At 37.3% G+C, this 18,595-nt stretch overlaps 1 protein-coding gene across 1 annotated transcript in view; it reads left to right on the forward strand.

The window, feature by feature from the left end:
* Positions 1-4,715: 4,715 nt before the first annotated feature.
* Positions 4,716-18,595, forward strand: part of LOC115223774 (uncharacterized protein DDB_G0284459-like) — a 33,733-nt gene continuing 19,853 nt past the window's right edge. The window contains exon 1 of the mRNA XM_029794436.2: positions 4,716-4,994. The gene's annotated coding sequence lies outside the window, so the exon portion shown is untranslated. The remainder of the gene's footprint in view (positions 4,995-18,595) is intronic.

Here is an 18,595-nt window from a genome sequence, read left to right on the forward strand (position 1 = left end):
GATAGATAAATAGATACATACATACATACATACATACATAATGGTGGCTGCCCCCTCGTTATCGAGTATGGCCATTGCACGAAGCTTAATCGAACAATGCCTGTGCAAGAAGATTTGTTTTTAAGTGAGGAAAGACTGTGCACTGAGTCAATCCCACTCACTAAGCAACAGCAACCATAATCCGAAAAGAAGAACAAGTCAACATCATCGGTAACCACTGAGCCACAGGTTTTATGTCAGAGTTATCCCAGTTACCTGAGTTACCTTCTCCTAGAAGGATGCCCTAACAAAGGCTAGGAGTCCTTCACTACCAATGGTTTAACCTCACGATCGGATATTCAGTCCGACTATTTCTATGTCCTCGCACATGCATGCATGCATGCATGCATGCATACATACATACATACATACATACATACATACATACATACATACATAGTCCTTTCTAAGTAAAACCAAGCTCTTTTCCTTTATTTTCCTTGCCCTGTGAAAATATATTTAAATATATTTAAAGCAAAAAAGATAAAAGAAACACTGCAAGTGAGAAATGTCAAAAGTCTCAGCGAAGCAACCAATTTTCAAATAAACACATAAATACATATTTGAGGAAAAATTTATGGGACACTTGGTGTTTTTTTCTTGGTTGCCCTGTAGTTTGGCAGCACAAATCTTCTTCCTTCACATGCAAGAATAAATCAGTTTTAAGCTAGTTACTTATATGCCTGTATGTGTGCGTGCATTTGTGAAATGTACACATACATGCCATGCCACTTAAGGGAGGATTACATATCCTGTCATTGTGTGAGATGATGAAAAAATGGTTTTAAGAAACCTATTGTGTTCAGTTTGACATGAATCCCCAGCCACTGCCCCCACACACCACCACCACCACCCACCACCACTGCCATCACTACTCTTCTATGGTTGCTCAATGTTGCTGCTCATTTCTTATTTGCCCAGAAGGGGGTTTATAACAGTTAGGTGATCTATTCCTTTCCCTTGTTTTCATTGTTTATTACTGTACCTACTCTACTCACTACCTCCACACTAACCTATGACTCCTTTCTCTTTTTTCTTCAATAACTACTTCACACATACTCATACAGTCCCTCTCTTTCCTCTCTCTCCCTCTCTCTTGCTTTAGGTGTGTATGTATGTATGTATAATATATATATATATATATATATATATATATTAGGTTGTCAAGAAAGTTCTTGCAGGTTTTTAACCTTTAAATTCAGATGCATATATCTTGGATCAAACAAAACTTTATTAATCGAAATAAACACCATCAGAATCAACACACTTTTGCCAACGCAAAACAAGTTTATTTATGCCAGTAGCATAAGAATCCTGCGTTCTGGCAGTGATGAAGTAGTTGAAGGTGTGTTTAGCATCGTCTTGGCTTTTGAAGCATTTCTCACGCAGGAAGTTGTCGAGATGCTTGAAAAAGTTGTAGACGGTAGGTGAGAGGTCTGGTGAGTATGGCAGATGAGGCAGAGTTTCATAGCCCACTTCATTCAACTTCTAGCTGGGTCAGTTCTGCGACGTGCGGCTGAGTGTTGTCGTGGAGAAGAATTGGTCCTTTTCTATTCACCAATGCTGGCTGTTGTTGTCGGAGTTTCTTTTGTATTTCATCCATTTGCTGACAGTACTTCACCGTAATGGTTTTGCCTGGATCCAAAAGCTGTGATGGATGAGACTGGTCGCAGACCACCAAACAGTCACCATGACCTTTTTTTGGTGCAACTTTGGCTTTGGGAAGTGCTGTAGAGCTTTGTCAGTGTCCAACCACTGAGCTGCATGTTAACAGTTGTTGTAAAGAATCTACTTTTCATCACAAGTCACAATCTAGTCAAGAAAGGGTCATTCTTATTGTGTAAAAGAAGTGAAGACGACACTTCAAAACGGCATTTTTTTTGGTTCTTTTTCAATTCGTGTGGCACCCATTTCTCAAGTACTTTTGTTTTTCCAATCTCTTGGAAATTGTCGTATACATTATGTCTAATTCAGAAGCAAGCTCTCGAACAGTTGTGTGTGGATTGGCTTTGACTAAGGCTCTTAGTTGATCGTTGTCAACATCCAATGGCCGACCACTATGCTTATCATCTTCAAGACTCTCGTCACCGCTATGACATTTCTTGAACCACCATTGTGCTGTACTTTCATTAGTGGTTCCTGGGCTAAATGCATCATTGATATCGTGAGCTGTTTCAGCAGCTTTTCAGCCTAGCTTGAACTGGAATAAGAAAATTGTGTGAATTTGCTTTTTGTCCATGTTGAATTCAACGTTTCAGAAAAAATGGTTTAATTATTCAAAAAGAAGAAGAGTAACACGATTTGATAGAGCAAAAAATGGGCTTTAGAATGATATATAAAGTCAAAGTAATTTAACGAAAATTAATTTGAAAATACAATTTTAAAACTAAAATTAAAAATTCTGCAAGAATGTTGATTCCGGCATTAGGGATACTTGACTGATCTGTTGAAGAAATCAAATCCATAAAAATTAAAACCCACAAGATTCTAACTTCAACTGGAAATCTCCACAAAAATAGTGATATTGATGGACTCTATCTAAGAAGGGACAAAGGAGGTAGGGGCTTGAGGTCAGTGCAGCCTTTAAATGTCACATAGTCCCTCTCAGACTGTGCTGACTAAACAATAATGGTAAAAATAAATATATTATCTTAATGCTAAAAAGTGAAGGAAACAATATCCTGTGTGTTGGAAGTGAACTCCTCAGGAAGTATTCACTTCCTGATGATCTCTAATGCAACCCCAAATCATCTGAACTAGCACACCTCAAAGAAGACACGGATGTGAAACACTCAACATACCACAAAGAGATTATGCATGGCTATGTTTCTCCTTAACTTGAAGAAGATAGCAATATTAACATGAAGTGAAGCCTCTCTTGGAATTGAGACCATTACATCACATCACACTTTGAAGGCTATGCATTTGCAATCCATGAACAGGAGATTGCTTCAAAATGTCTATTCAACAAAAAACAATAAAGCACGTGGAGTTCCACGATGCAACAATAAATATAAATTGTCATATTTTTATGGAAGACATCACATGTGATTAGAAGTTGCCCAAAAATGCCATCAAAGTACTAACTCCCTATGCAACATGACATTGTTGCAGAAACAATATACAATGCTATTCATAAAAAAGACTGTCCTGGAATATAGAGAATCCTAATTATTGAACATGTATATAAATAGCAGCTCAAAGAATACTGGAAACATTCCCAACAAAACATCTGTCATATGTCAGCATAACAGGCTGGATATTGTTGTTTGAGACAGACAAGGAAAAGTATGTACCATCATAGAGGTCAGTTGTCCTGCTGATGTGAATATCTCTTTGAAAATCAAAGAGAAAGAAGATGACTATGGAGAACTGCTTTGAAACCTCCAGCTTCTCTATCCAGATTACAAGTTTACCTTTGTACCAATGATAATTGGTACACTTGGTTTTGTAAGTAAATAATTGTCAGTCTGGATAAGCTTGGATTTTAAGAAAAACAAATCAACCAGCTCCTTCTTCAGAGGAAGAATTTAAACGATTAAATACAGAAGAGACATACACATCATCATTTTAATGTCCAATTTTCCATACTTGAAGAGTCAGATGACATTTGTTGAGACATATTTTTCAATAATTGGATGCTCTTTCTGTTACCAGCCCTCATTTCAATTGTTGAACAACAGCTATGCTGGGCAACTGCCTTAAACAGTTGTTTTCAATCAAACAGATCAACCTCAGCACTTGCTTTTAGGTCTGCTATAATTTCTGTTGGTCTCTTTTACCAAACTGCTAATTTACAGAGATATAAACAAACCAACACTGGTTGTCTAGGGAAGGTACAAACACACACGCGACAGGTTTCCACACAGTTTCCAACTACCAAATTCACTCGTAAGACAATGGTTGGCCTGGGGCCCCAACTTGCTATACAGTGGGACTGAACTTGAGAGAAATTAGTTGCAAAGTGAGCTTCTTTACCACAAAGCCACACCTTCTGTCTATTCATAGATTTGTCTTATTCAGTCAGAGCTGCACCAGTACCAAACAACAACAACAACAACATCAACAACCAATCCAAATTGTACCTCAACAATAAATAACAAGAGGTTGGCTTAATATGGTCACCAAATCTGCTAAAAATAACAACCGAATTGCCTCACATCACACTTTTACCATTTTAGAAAAAAGGAAAAGACACTTTAGACAATGTAGTCTGAGGACAACCTCCCTAAGAAGACAGTATGGTCATGGCTGGAATGTCTTTGATCAGGGAAGTTGATCTCGATTGATGCAGTGGGTGGGGTAGATGTTAAACATCACCTCACTATCATCATCATCATCATCGTCATGATCAGCCCACAATCATGATACACCACCATCACCACCACCACCACTACTACTGCTACAACCACAGGCACTAACAACAACACTGCCACCACCATCACCACCACTTCCTCTACTCCTCCACCGCCACGACCATCGGGGGGGGGGGTCATCTGGCAGCCATAGCTTTTCAAGATTTATTTGCTAAAAAAAGATAGCAGGGCCTGGAGGGGTGTTACATCAGCATACTGATAATCCGTGTGTGTGTGTGTTGTGTGTGTGTGTGTGTGTATATCACAATCACCACCATCGCCGCCGCCGCCACCACCACCACCAATGCAGCCACTACCTTCAGCAGTGCCACAACCTTAACAACAGTAACACCCACTACCACTGCTGCTAACGCCATCACCACCACCATTACTTCTGTAAGCACCTGACACAATCACCTTCTCAAAAGCTAGCAATATGGGCAAGTACCCTGTTGGCTATCACAGGTGGCGCTGTAATTGTTGACTGGTTTACTTAGCATTGTTTATTGTTGTTGTTGGTGTTATTTTTTGTTGTAGTTGTCGGAGAATTACTGCACAAAGATTGAGAAATGAACCTTAGAAATTGCTGGTTAACATAAGGTGAGTGCCTCTGATACATGTTCCTTCATTGTTCTAATCTGACTTGTTGTGTTATATCATTGTACTACAGGTTGGCCCTGATTGGAATGTTCTTCTGATTTGTTGCTATGATACAGATGTTGCCTTACGCAGTTGTTAATTTGTTGCTGTGATACAAATGTTGTGTTACATCATTGTCCTGATGGAAATGCTATTCGACTTCATTGTTTAGGTGCAAGCATGGGTGGGTGGATGTAGTTAAGAAGCTTTCTTTGCGACCATGTAATCTTGGGTTCAGTTCTACTGCATGACACCCAGAGCAAAAATCTTCTATAACCTCAAGCTTACCGAAGTTTTGTGAGTGGATTTGGTAGATGGAAAGTGTGTGGAAATCTGCCATAAGTATGTACATACACACACACACACACACACGAGGGGGATGCTGAAAAGTTCTTGGCTTTAAGGGTTTTGGGTAAGGTCTAGTTAGAGGCCCAACCTTCCAAGTTCTTTTAAAGGGCTTTGGAAAACTGTACTGCTGTAATAGATGTGTGAACCTGAGAGAGGACTATGTTGAAAAAAATCATTAGTTACTGATCTTCCTCTATTTTCTTTTACTCAAAGCTAGGAACTTCTCACTACCTCCTTGTATATATATATATATATATATATATATATATATATATATATATATATATATATATATATATATATATACACACATACATACATATATACACACATACATACATATGTGTGTGTATATATATATATATACACATACATACATACAAACACAGTAGTGTTTGCACCCTACTACTGCCTGACAACTGGTAATTAGCAGTACAGCAAAAAAGTACCAATAGAATATGTACTTAAAAAATTAGTTCTGGGGTCAGTTTGTTTGGCTAAAACCCTTCAAGATGGTACACTAGCATGGCCATAGTCCAAATACTTAAACAAATGAAAGACTAAAAGAATGTGTGTATGTGTGCGTATGTGTGTGTGTGTGTGTGTATGTGTATATGTGTGTATGCATATAGATGCATGTGAGTATAAGTTTGTGTCTCCTTGCCTTGACATCATAAGATAGTTATAAATGAATGCCATCATCATAGGAGTGATGTCATTCACTTTCAGTCTTTCATTAAAACATGTCTGGTCATAGGAAAATATTACCTTATTTGGAAACAAGTGAGGTTTGACCCCAGCAAAAGTTGTAAAAACAAAGTCTGCTCCACAAATTCCATTTGACTGATGCAAGGACTGAAACTGGATGTTTTATATATGCCTTTTGTCTTATCAACCTATAGGCCAACCTAAAAAGAGATGTTAAGCAATGTTAATGATGTTTCAATGTCTACTTTGGTATGGTTTCTATAGCTTGATGCTGTTCTTAATGCCAACTGTTTTACAAAGTACACAGAATGCCTTTTTTATGGCACCACCATGAGTGAGGTTCCTGGGTACTTGTAAGACAAGATTCCCTCAAATGAGTTTTGAAAGAGATGAAAATATGACAGAGAGATTGATATATATATATATATATACTTTATTTTAAGCAGCAGAAAATTCAACAAAATTTTGTTGAATTTTCTGCTGCTTAAAATAAAGCATATTACTCTACCACTGGTATTTGAGTACTCTTTTTTCCACCTTGTTTCACATTTATGTGTTTACTCCGGTATATATATATATATATATATATATATATATATATATATATATATATAGAGAGGAGAGAGAGAGAGAGAATATATAGTGACATATATAGAGAGGAATATAGAGATACATGTATATATATAGAGATATATATATATATAGAGAGAGAGGTCTGGTGCTTTAACTTTCCACAAAATGTTCTGAAGAATAGTCTGTCATATCACAGGGCAATTATATTTATGGGTGTGTGTATATATATAAAAATATATATATATATATATATATGCATGTATATATATATATATATATATATATATATATATATATATATATACCATCATCATTATCCTTTAACGTCCGTTTTCCGTGCTAGCATGGGTTGGATTGTTTGACCGGGGTCTAGGAAGCCAGAAGGCTGCACCAGGCTCCAGTCTGATCTGGCAGTGTTTCTACAGCTAGATACCCTTGTTAACACTTATCACTCCGTGAGTGTAGTGGGACTTTTTACATGCCTCTAGCACAGGGGCCAGAGGCCACTGGCAATGATATATATTTATATATAGTTTGAAGAGAGGTTACATGTCAGTGGCCATTGGACTTTGATGAATTGTCTATAAGCCTGGGCGTTTTATGGCTGTGAAACCATTGGTTACTCTATGATTGGCCTTATATTTGACCTCCTGTAAATACATTACTGTTTAAACTATTTGTGTGTGCTTTTCTTTTGAATATATGATCCACTGACGATATATACACTACCGTCAGAAATTAATTAGCACCCTTGATTTGCTCACCATGAAGCATGGTAGGGGTGGTCTGATGGTGTGAGGGGCGTTCAGCTACAGTGGTGTTGGGTGGCTCTATGCCGTCGAAGGCAACATCAACGCAGCAAAGTATGTTGAGATAGTACGGGATACCTCTTTGGTGGCGAGGAGTACGTGCTGGCCAGTCACCTGACCTGAACCCTATTGAGAACCTCTGGAGTCGATTGGGTAGGGATTTGAATGTGCAGCAATACAGGAACCGACACGAGCTGTTTGGAGCACTTCTTGCTGCATGAGGGGCCATCCCTGCACAGTACCTGCAGGCACTCATAGACAGCATGCCGACCCGCGTAGCAGCTGTCATTGCTGCCAAAGGAGGAGCAACAAGATATTGACTAAATTTCATGATTAATAACAATTGTGTGGCGTGCTGGGATATGTTTTAATAAATTTTTGATTAAAAACGAGTTCATTTCTGATAATAAGTTAATTAAATTAAGAAAATGTAAGAAAATGTAGAAATTTGAGAAGTGCTAATTAATTTCCGACGCAAGTGTATATATATATAGGCGTAGGAATGGCTGTGTGGTAAGTAGCTTGTGTAGAACTACATGGTTCTGGGTCCAGTGCCACGCAGTGGCACTGTGGGCAAGTGTCTTCTACTATAGCTTTGGGCCAACCAAAGCCTTGTGAATGGATTTGGTAGATGGAAACTGTAAGAAGCCCGTTGTATATATGTATATGTTTGTGTGTCTGTGTTTGTCCCTCTAACATCGCTTGACAACCGATGCTGGTGTGTTTACATCCCCATAAATTAGCGGTTTGGAAAAAGAAACCGATATAATAAGTACTAGGCTTACAAAGAATAAGTCCTGGGGTTGATTTGCACTACTAAAGGCAGTGCTCCAGCATGGCCACAGTCAAATGACTGAAACAAGTAAAAGAGGAAAAGAGTAATACAAAACAATTTGTTGTTAAAAGTCACATAAAAGAATTGCTGAAAACAATCTCAGTATTGAAAACTTGGAAAGCCAAAATTGGGGATCCAGAATATTTTTAATTTACTCACAGAGTCAGCCAGATTCCAAAATAGTTGGGCTACGGCGTCTAGGAGAAAAGTTGAAAAAGTGTGACACTGATACACTGACATTCACATTTATCATATCATATATTATCATATTATATTAAGGTGGTGAACTGGCAGAATCATTAGCACACTGAGTGAAATGTTTAGCAGTGATTCGGCCAAGGCCAACTTTGCCTTTCATCCTTTCAAGTTTGATAAAATTAGTACCAGTTATGTACTTAATCCCTTCCCCTAAAATTTGAGGCCTTGTGCTTCCAGTAGAAAGAATTTGTTCAAGTTGAAAAAGTGTGACACACTGACATTCACATTTGCTATATTAGACATGTTTATTTTTGAAGAAACTATATTTCAATTAAAGTATATTATATGTGTGTGTGTGTGTGCATGTGTGTGCGTGTGTGTGTGTGCATGTGTGTGTGTGTGTGTGTGTGTGTGTGTGTGTGTGCGTGTGCGCGTGTGTGTATGTATATATCATCATCATCGTTTAACGTCCGTTTTCCATGCTGGTATGGGTTGGACGGTTCGACCAGGGTCTGGGAAGCCAGGAGGCTGCACCAGGCTCCAGTCTGATCTGGCAGTGTTTCTACAGCTGGATGCCCCTGTTAACGTCAACCGCTCCATGAGTGTAGTGTGTACTTTTTATGTGCCACTGGCACAGGTGCCAGGGGAGGCTGGCAACGGCCACGATTAGTAGGTGCTTTTTATGTGCCACCAGCAATTTCCATTTGATTTTTATTTTGATGTTGATGTACTTGACTCAATAGGTCTCCTCAAGCACAGCAGGTCACTCTACAATCAAAGGTAAGCGCAGCAGGCCATCTTGCGATCAAAGGTACTTTGGATGGGCTGGGCCTGCTATGTGAAGCTGGTGCAGGAAACACCCATGAACTCACGTTATTTGTTGGGTCTTCACAGTTACAGCATACCTCCAGTGGTCTTAGTCTTTCGTCATTGCCTCTGTGAGGCCCAACATTCGAAGGTCATGCTTAACCACCTCATCCCATGTCTTCCTGGGTCTACTTCCACCCCAGATTCCTGCAACTGTTTGGGAGTGGCACTTCTTCACACATCTTTCCTCATCCATCCACAGTACATGACCATACTACCGTAAAGGTCTCTCTTGCATGCCATATCCAATGCTTCTTATGTCCAGCATTTCTCTCAGGGCATTTACACTCTGTTGTGTGTGCACACTAACATTACACATCTAGCGGATCATGCTAGCTTCATTTCTTTCTAGCCTATGCATGTCCTCTGCAGTCAATGCCCATGTTTCACTGCCATGAAGCATGGCAGTTCACACACATGCGTCGTACAATCTACCTTTCACTCTGAGCGAGAGACACTTTGTCACCAGTAGGGGTAGAAGCTTTCTAAAATTTGTCCAGGCTATTCTTATTCTAGTGGTAACACTCTCTGAGCATCCACCCCCGCTACTAACTTGGTCACCTAGGTAGCGGAAGCTATCATCTACTTCTAGTTTCTCCCTCTGGAGTGTGATGGAATCTGTTTTCTGAGTATTTGTGGTGTCTGTTGCCCCTGTGCACCTGCCGCACATGAAAGCTATTTCTTGGTTAATTTTCCTTTGATGTTGCTGCACCTCTTATGTGTACATAGCTTACCTGGGTACATCTTATGGAAATATATAATATATATATATATATATATATATATATATAGATATATATCATCATCATATTATATTATTGTTCTATAATATATATATCTCTTATTATAAAAGGCAGATTTTATAGAAATCTACAATATAGGATTTCTTCAATTACAATTTACCTAGCATTTTAAGAGTAGAATGCATCGGATCGTGCCAGGTACAGTTTTTCAAATTTCACACCCCCAATTAAGCAAATTTCGATAAAACTCACTTGTGGTGTGTAAGTGAAGTGCTTTTCTTAGTGTGGGCTACAGCACACCACACCACAAAACGGAGCGAACTGCTTCACTCATGCTATCACCCTAATTTTCCTTCCCTTTCTCTTTGCAAGTGTGCAACGATTAAAGTGAAGTATTATAATAAAACGGATGAACTGCTTCACTCATACTTTCTCTTTGCAAGTGTACCTTAAGCCCACTACTCAAAAAAAACACAGCAAACAGAAACAAATAAATACATAACGATTTACTCCTCACACAATTTCTTCAATTAGAGTTTACCTATGATTTTTCAAAGTACTTCCATTCGGTCATGGCATACAAAATTTCTTTCATTTCACCCCCATTTCAGAAAAATTCGAGAAAACTAAATATTTTAATTACCATTTCACTTCAAAGCCTTTACTCTGCATATTTACTCCACTTCCCTTCCACACATACACACGCAAATATATAAATAAAATTGTAAACTAACGTGTGTGCGTGTGTGTGCGTGTGTGTGTGTGTGTGTGTGTGCGCGTGTGTGTGTGTGTGAGGGTGCGTACTGGTTTTCAGTTCATATTAATCAAATTAATATTCACAAGAAGGACTATTCATTATAATACATCAGTTCCACACATTTACCCTGGTTCCATTTCATTTGCCATTTCACACATGTTTGTAAACAAATTCATTTCTTAAAAATTTCAATTCATTTTCTTTTTCAATTCATACAAAGTTTTTTAGGACGAATATAAGATCTAAAGTATATCCAAGTAGCAGAAAGATCGCCCAAAAGTGTATATAGATATTTAAATGTATTTATATATTCATCTATACACAGATGTATGTATAATGTGTGTGTATATATTTCCATAGAGGTAACCATTCACTCCATACAAAGTTATTTAGGACGAATATAAGATCTAAAGTATATCCAAGTAGCAGAAAGATCGCCCAAAAGTGTATATAAATATTTAAATGTATTTATATATTCATCTATACACAGATGTATGTATAATGTGTGTGTATATTTTCCATAGACGAAACCATTCACTCTCCGCACAAAGTTTTTTAGGACGAAAATAAGATCTAAAGTTATCTCTAAGTAGCAGAAAGATCGCCCAAAAGTGTATATAGATATATAAATGTATTTATATATTCATCTATGCACACATGTATGTATAACGTGTGTGTATATATTCCATAGAGGTAACCATTCACTCCATACAAAGTTTTTTAGGACGAAAATAAGATCTAAAGTTATCTCTAAGAAACAGAAAGATCGCCCAAAAGTGTATATAGATATTTAAATGTATTTATATATTTATCTATACCACATGTATGTATAATGTGCGTGTATATATTTCCATAGAGGTAACCATTCAATCCATACAATTTTTTAGGACGAAAATCTTTATATATAAAAGAAAGGTTGTGTGTCTGTCTACTCCGATTAGATTCCTAACGATTCCTAACTACTCCACATTTTGCGATGCAGTTTAACCAAAACCGGGTATCTTATAGTCGTGATTCATATCGAGCCCTTCTGGGTATTAGCGAGCGTCTACGATGAGTCTACGATTTTACAAATAATTTATCATCATTTTTTTTCCATTTTAATGCATATTTTTTTAAATAAAGGGAAGTACACTCTCAAACTTCACACCAATATGCGTGCTCATGCGACGTAATATCACATCATCAGCAGCATTTCCTCACACCCTCCTTGCACTTGGCGAAGGCAAAATACCAGGGGATTGAAATGGTAATATTGGCCATCGATACCATAGTACCATTGTTAAGACGCCTTCTGATCTCAGAGATGCAGTGTTCCCAGATCTACAAGCTAATTATCAGAATATGGATTGGATTTGCAAAAAAGGCTATACTGGCCCCGACGAATAAAACTGTTCACCATATTAATGATAAATGCTAAAAACTCATTCCTGGGGAAGTCTATGTATATCAGTCTATCGATACAACTCCTGACCCAGAGGACGTCATCAACTATCCAATAGAGGTACTCAATTCCTTTGAGCACCCCGGACTACACCACACTTTCTCAAACTTAAAGTTGGTACCCCCTATAATGCACATCAGAAATTTGGTTCCCCCAAAACAATGCAATGGCACACGTTTGATCGTTAAGTCCTTATCTCCACAGTAAATTATATCAATATTTGCCTGAATAATCATCATAATTCAGTGCAATCATTAAACAGTACTTTCAAGCAATTCCGCCCCGAGCAACGCTGGGCAATTCTGCTAGTAATATACATATATATATTATATATTCTATAATATAATAAATATATGTATATTGTATATTAATATTTATATATATATACATATATATATTTAAACATATATATATTATACATATATAGTTTGAGTGTAGAAATTGCGGGGTGAGTACTTGAAATTATAAATCACCTGTGTATACCGTTAGGTGGTGTAGGTGGTGGAAGTAATTGATCAAAAATAAAAATAAAAATAAAAACATGAGGCGAAGGATTCAGCGGTACATTGTTTCGGGCCTTTATTAGACCGATACTAACAAATCATAATGTATGTCTGTGGCCTCTTCAGCCGCTCACAACAGCTTCCACAAGGACATGTGTTAGTTCCGAAAATTCTTGGCTGGGGGTGCAAATCTTCGTTCCCGTACGACAAATGCGGCAGCACATCGAATGTGAATCGCCATCTCCTTCTTCTCTCAATGTAGAATGAGGAAACTTGGATGTTGAGGTAATGTAAATAATAAATACAACCAATCAAAATGCCTGAAACTTGATACGCCAATTAAATGCCAGCTAGCTGTATGTGATTGGTCGGAGATTTGGACACTACTCGGGTGTATGTGCGCACGCACGCACCTGTATATGCATGCACTAGCACTATGACACTGCAACGCTGGGTCATAGTGCTAGTGTTACATATATTATATATATATATATATAAATTTATATATGAGGATAATATCGATATTTAAGTGTCGAAATTATCAAGTGGCCAGCATGAAAGAAATACCTTACAAAGGTAAAAAAAATTTTAACAATTAAAAATGAGGGTGTCTAAAAGACACCAACATGCCGAAATAGCAGTCGAAACACTGACTATAGTACCACGTTAAATGTTCATATCGCACCATGAGGTAAAGCGGAGGGACAAAACATACAAGCAAAAATATTGAATAATTCAAGTCCAAGGATTTCTGGTTCTGCTTTAGATAAGCTTTACCGTCATCAATTGAATATCAAGGGTACATAAATACAGATATATATATGCACAGCAAACGATATACTTACATATACGAGCGCCGCACATACATACATATGCATGTATGGACACAGCAGTTTGATCGCCCGCCGAATCACCGCATAAGTACGATATGGTTAAAATAAGCAACCGCAGTGAAATAATAACGAATTTATATAAATTTTGTCCGTATGTGCGTGCACATATATATACTCACATACGCACACAGAGACACACGCGTTCATGGGATAGTCATAAGATATCGAAGTATGCATGTACACATACGCGCGCGCACATGTATGTATGCGCATACACACGTACGCGGACGCTCGGATACTCAAAAGCGGATCCATAGGTGAGTAAATAAGCATATATAGAGGTGTAAAGCGATAGATTAGGGGTAAGATGAGGGTAAGGGTAAGATTAGAAATAAAAATACAGTATAAAATAAGAAATACAATGTAATATTAGAAATGAAATATAAGAATTAATAAGGGTTATAAGGAGTTACTTTAAGGGATGAAAATGAAAATGAGAGTAAATGGCAGTAGAATAAACGTAAAAATAAAAGTAAAAATAAAATTAAAAATAAAAGTACATGGAAGTAGGATAAAAGTAAAAATAAAAATGAAAATAAAATAAAAATAAAAATAAAAATAAAATAAAAAATAAATAAAATAAATAAAAAATATAAAAATAAAAAAATAAGGTAAAAGTATAATTTTGTAAAGTTTAACATGAGATGGAGGTGGCCCACATATATATATATGTGTATATGTACACACACACACGTATTGCACATAAACGCACACACACACCCACACCCACATACACACGCACATATAGGAAAACGGATGTGCTGGAGCCGACAGGTTGCACCGGGTGGGAGGAAATAGCATGGGGGAGTTGGTATAAGACCTAAGCATTGTAGTATTTGAAAGTATTAATAAGTTTATGTATACAGGATGGTTTTGAACTCTGACCTTTTGTAATAAGATTGTGTTTGTCTTTGAATTCAAGATGTTCAGGAGTTCTACACAGCATAGTTGGCATCCTGCTCTATTATTTAAATAAGGTGCAGCTGATCCGATGATGGACCATCGAGTTTGAAGCTTATGCATTTGTCTTTTAATTCCCAAATTCTTTTAGAGAGGGAGGTGCTGTTAGCCTTATGTCTATGTCTCATCGAGGACCGGTGGTTGTAGTTATCTGGATTTCCAGGAGGTTGAGCAACCAATATAGGTGAGTGTGTTAAATTGAGTACTCACCTCACATGAGTATATTACGTTTTTTGCCCTGCATGCGCCCTGCAGCGGGCACTCTGATGCACATCTGCATTGCATTGCATTGTATTATTCGGTCGTGTGCTGCTAATCCTAGGCGGAGGTGTTGAAACGAGTGGGGGCGTTGGTAACCTCCTGGTTGTTGATGGGTGTAGTATTTCCTCTGTAGTGTCGGCGGTGTGTTATTACTAACTGCTTGGTATTATGGTTGCCAGTCTGGTTATAATGCCTACTGTCTAGATGAGGGGGTTCTGTTGGTCGCTATGGTTTGCTCTTGATCTAGCTGTTCTAATATAATATAGTTGTGTTTAGCTAAGAGGCAGCTCAGGTTTGGCAGGTAGAGTAGGAAAATCCTAATAGTTTTGTTGGAGAAGAGAACTTCTATATTTGTGGTGGGTGGGTTGTTGGAAATTATAGAGAATATTCTTTTACATAACCTACCCCTAACTGCTAAGTTGAAAGGTATGTTGAACCATATGTATTTGCGTAATCTGCTATTATCCCTCTGTTTCTCCTAATAGGATCTATTGTTCTCGTCGGGAGGGTTACTATTGTGTGCTGTTCTATTAGTCCGCCTATTGTCCTATAATGTTGTTTGGAGTTTTGAATTTAGACCTTATCGGTAGTGTGAGTTGAGTGCTGAGTTCGATTATAATTGTGGGTTCTTCTGGTCCGACGGACGCTCCCAGGTTGGTCACGTATGATATTCTCTGGTTATAAGGTTATATCCGGCACTATAGAGAGCTTGGTTGTAGTGTTGAGCATGATTATTGAAAATTTCTCTATTAGAGGATAGTTTTGTCAGTCTGTCTGAGATGGCTTGTACTGTGGTGCTAATTATACAGGGTGGATGGTTGGAAGAGGTATGGATGTATTTGGTAGTTTCTTCTGGTTTCTTATATGGGTAGTGAAGGTGCTTATTCAATCTAACGTAAACATCTAGAAGTTAACTATTTTAGTATTGGTCATAAATCTAGTTTAAGATTGAAGGATTTGAAAAAAGCCTGATCTTTTTCCTAATTCTTTCTAGTTTACTCCTATTGTGGTGGGTATATGAAGAGAGCGTCGTCTCTGTATAGACCCCCCTGAAGATCCGGTACCTCGGAGAAAAGCTTCTTGAGCAGGTAGGCCCCGACAAGTCAGTCACCTGAGCTGAATCGCTCGAGCCCATAGCCACATCGAAATTGTCGGGGGTATCGGATCTGGTCCAGAGTCTACCGTCGAATTCTATTATGTTTTTCTAGCTAATAGAATTATGTCAATTTTTTCTCTGTCTATGAGTGAAAGGTGCGGGCAAAAATAAGGGATTTGTTAAGTAAGATGGGTGATATACTGGCGTAGTAGCTGGCTATGTCGAATTGGATGAATGAGTAGTCGGGCCTATTGGTGATAGTGTTAAACCATTCTAGCAATCGCTGTATTAATCCATAGTTGGAGTGGGATGTGGGGTTTGATGTGTGGGATCACCTTGTCCAGGATGGTCTTGCTAAGTCTGCCGATATCCGATTTAGTCGGACAGATTAATCGTACTCCTACACTATCCGGGAAGTCTTTCTTATGGTCTTTATAGTAATTTTGGGTACTTGCGGTTTAATAGGTTCTGTTCTGTCCAGGAGGTCTAATTTGCTCATAACTTCCTTGATTTTGTAATTAATTTCCTTAAGGTTATCCGTAGAAGTAGTTTATATACTTTTGCTAAGTTCCCTCATGATGAGCGAATCCTTCGCCTCATGTTTTATTTTTATTTTTATTTTGATCAATTTATTATACATATATATATATATTAGAGTCAAAACTATTGAAAAGGTTGCAAGATGCAACGAAAATTTTAGGACAATAACAATAAGAAAAAAGTGGAAATTTTACCGGTGAGTGTGGTAAATAATAAGGCACAAAAAGAAAATGTCTCTCCCCAGACATAACAGAATATGCTTCAACACACGAATTCATATAAAGAATCTTGAAAACTAAATCCCAAAACGAAATATATATATATATATTTAAACGGCAAAATGTCTGTGTGTATGTCCTTTATATAAATCGACAATTTTTCAGTTAGAGAGCTCACACTTTCTATGGTCATTTAAAACCATCCAAGGGTGGTCGTGCACATCTTTACATTTCTCCAGTCACGCTGCAAAGCCATTAAAGAATCAATAGAAGTGATTTTTGGTGAATTTTCTATCCAAAACCCAATCAAAATGCCTGAAACTTGATACGCCAATTAAATGCCAGCTAGCTGTATGTGATTGGTCGGAGATTTGGACACTACTCGGGTGTATGTGCGCACGCACGCACCTGTATATGCATGCACTAGCACTATGACACTGCAACGCTGGGTCATAGTGCTAGTGTTACATATATTATATATATATATATATATAAATTTATATATGAGGATAATATCGATATTTAAGTGTCGAAATTATCAAGTGGCCAGCATGAAAGAAATACCTTACAAAGGTAAAAAAAATTTTAACAATTAAAAATGAGGGTGTCTAAAGACACCAACATGCCGAAATAGCAGTCGAAACACTGACTATAGTACCACGTTAATGTTCATATCGCACCATGAGGTAAAGCGGAGGGGACAAAACATACAAGCAAAAATTATTGAATAATTCAAGATCCAAGGATTTCTGGTTCTGCTTTAGATAAGCTTTACCGTCACAATTGAATATATCAATGGTACATAAATACAGATATATATATGCACAGCAAACGATATACTTACTATACGAGCGCCGCACATACACATATGCATGTATGGACACAGCCAGTTTGAATCGCCCGCCGAATCAACACCGCATAAGTACGATATGGTTAAAATAAGCACCGCAGTGAATATAAACGAATTATATAAATTTATATATGAGGATAATATCGATATTTAAGTGTCGAAATTATCAAGTGGCCAGCATGAAGGAAATTTGGACACTTAAATATCGATATTATCCTCATATATAAATTTATATAATTCGTTATTATATTCACTGCGGTGCTTATTTTAACCATATCGTGATTATGCGGTGATTCGGCGGGTGATTCAAACTGGCTGTGTCCATACATGCATATGTATGTATGTGCGGCGCTCGTATATGTAAGTATATCGTTTGCTGTGCATATATATATCTGTATTTATGTACCCTTGATATATTCAATTGATGACGGTAAAGCTTATCTAAAGCAGAACCAGAATCCTGGATCTTTGAATTATTCAATAATTTTTCTTGTATTTTTTGTCCCTCCGCTTTACCTCATGGTGCGATATGAAACATTTAACTGGTTTTATAATCAGAGTTTCGACTGCTATTCGGCATGTTGGTGTCTTTTAGACACCCTCATTTTTAATTATAATTATATATATATATATATATATCTTATATATATTAGTTTTATATAGCAGCCACAGCAGGAAATGTATTAGGACATGAAATGTAAAAGCCGGACTAGATTATTTTAAGCACAACTCCATTATCTTCCAAGACAAAGGATGCCAACAACAACACTTATATATATATATATTATATATATATATTTATTTATTTCTAAATATATTATATATATATATATATATTTTATATATGTATATATCATATATATATATTATTCCATAAATATATACATATTATATATATTGATAGGCGCAGGAGTGGCTGTGTGGTAAGTAGCTTGCTTACGAACCACATGTATATATGT

The sequence above is a fragment of the Octopus sinensis genome, linkage group LG24, assembly GCF_006345805.1.
Source record: "Octopus sinensis linkage group LG24, ASM634580v1, whole genome shotgun sequence".
NCBI classification, from domain to species: domain Eukaryota; kingdom Metazoa; phylum Mollusca; class Cephalopoda; order Octopoda; family Octopodidae; genus Octopus; species Octopus sinensis.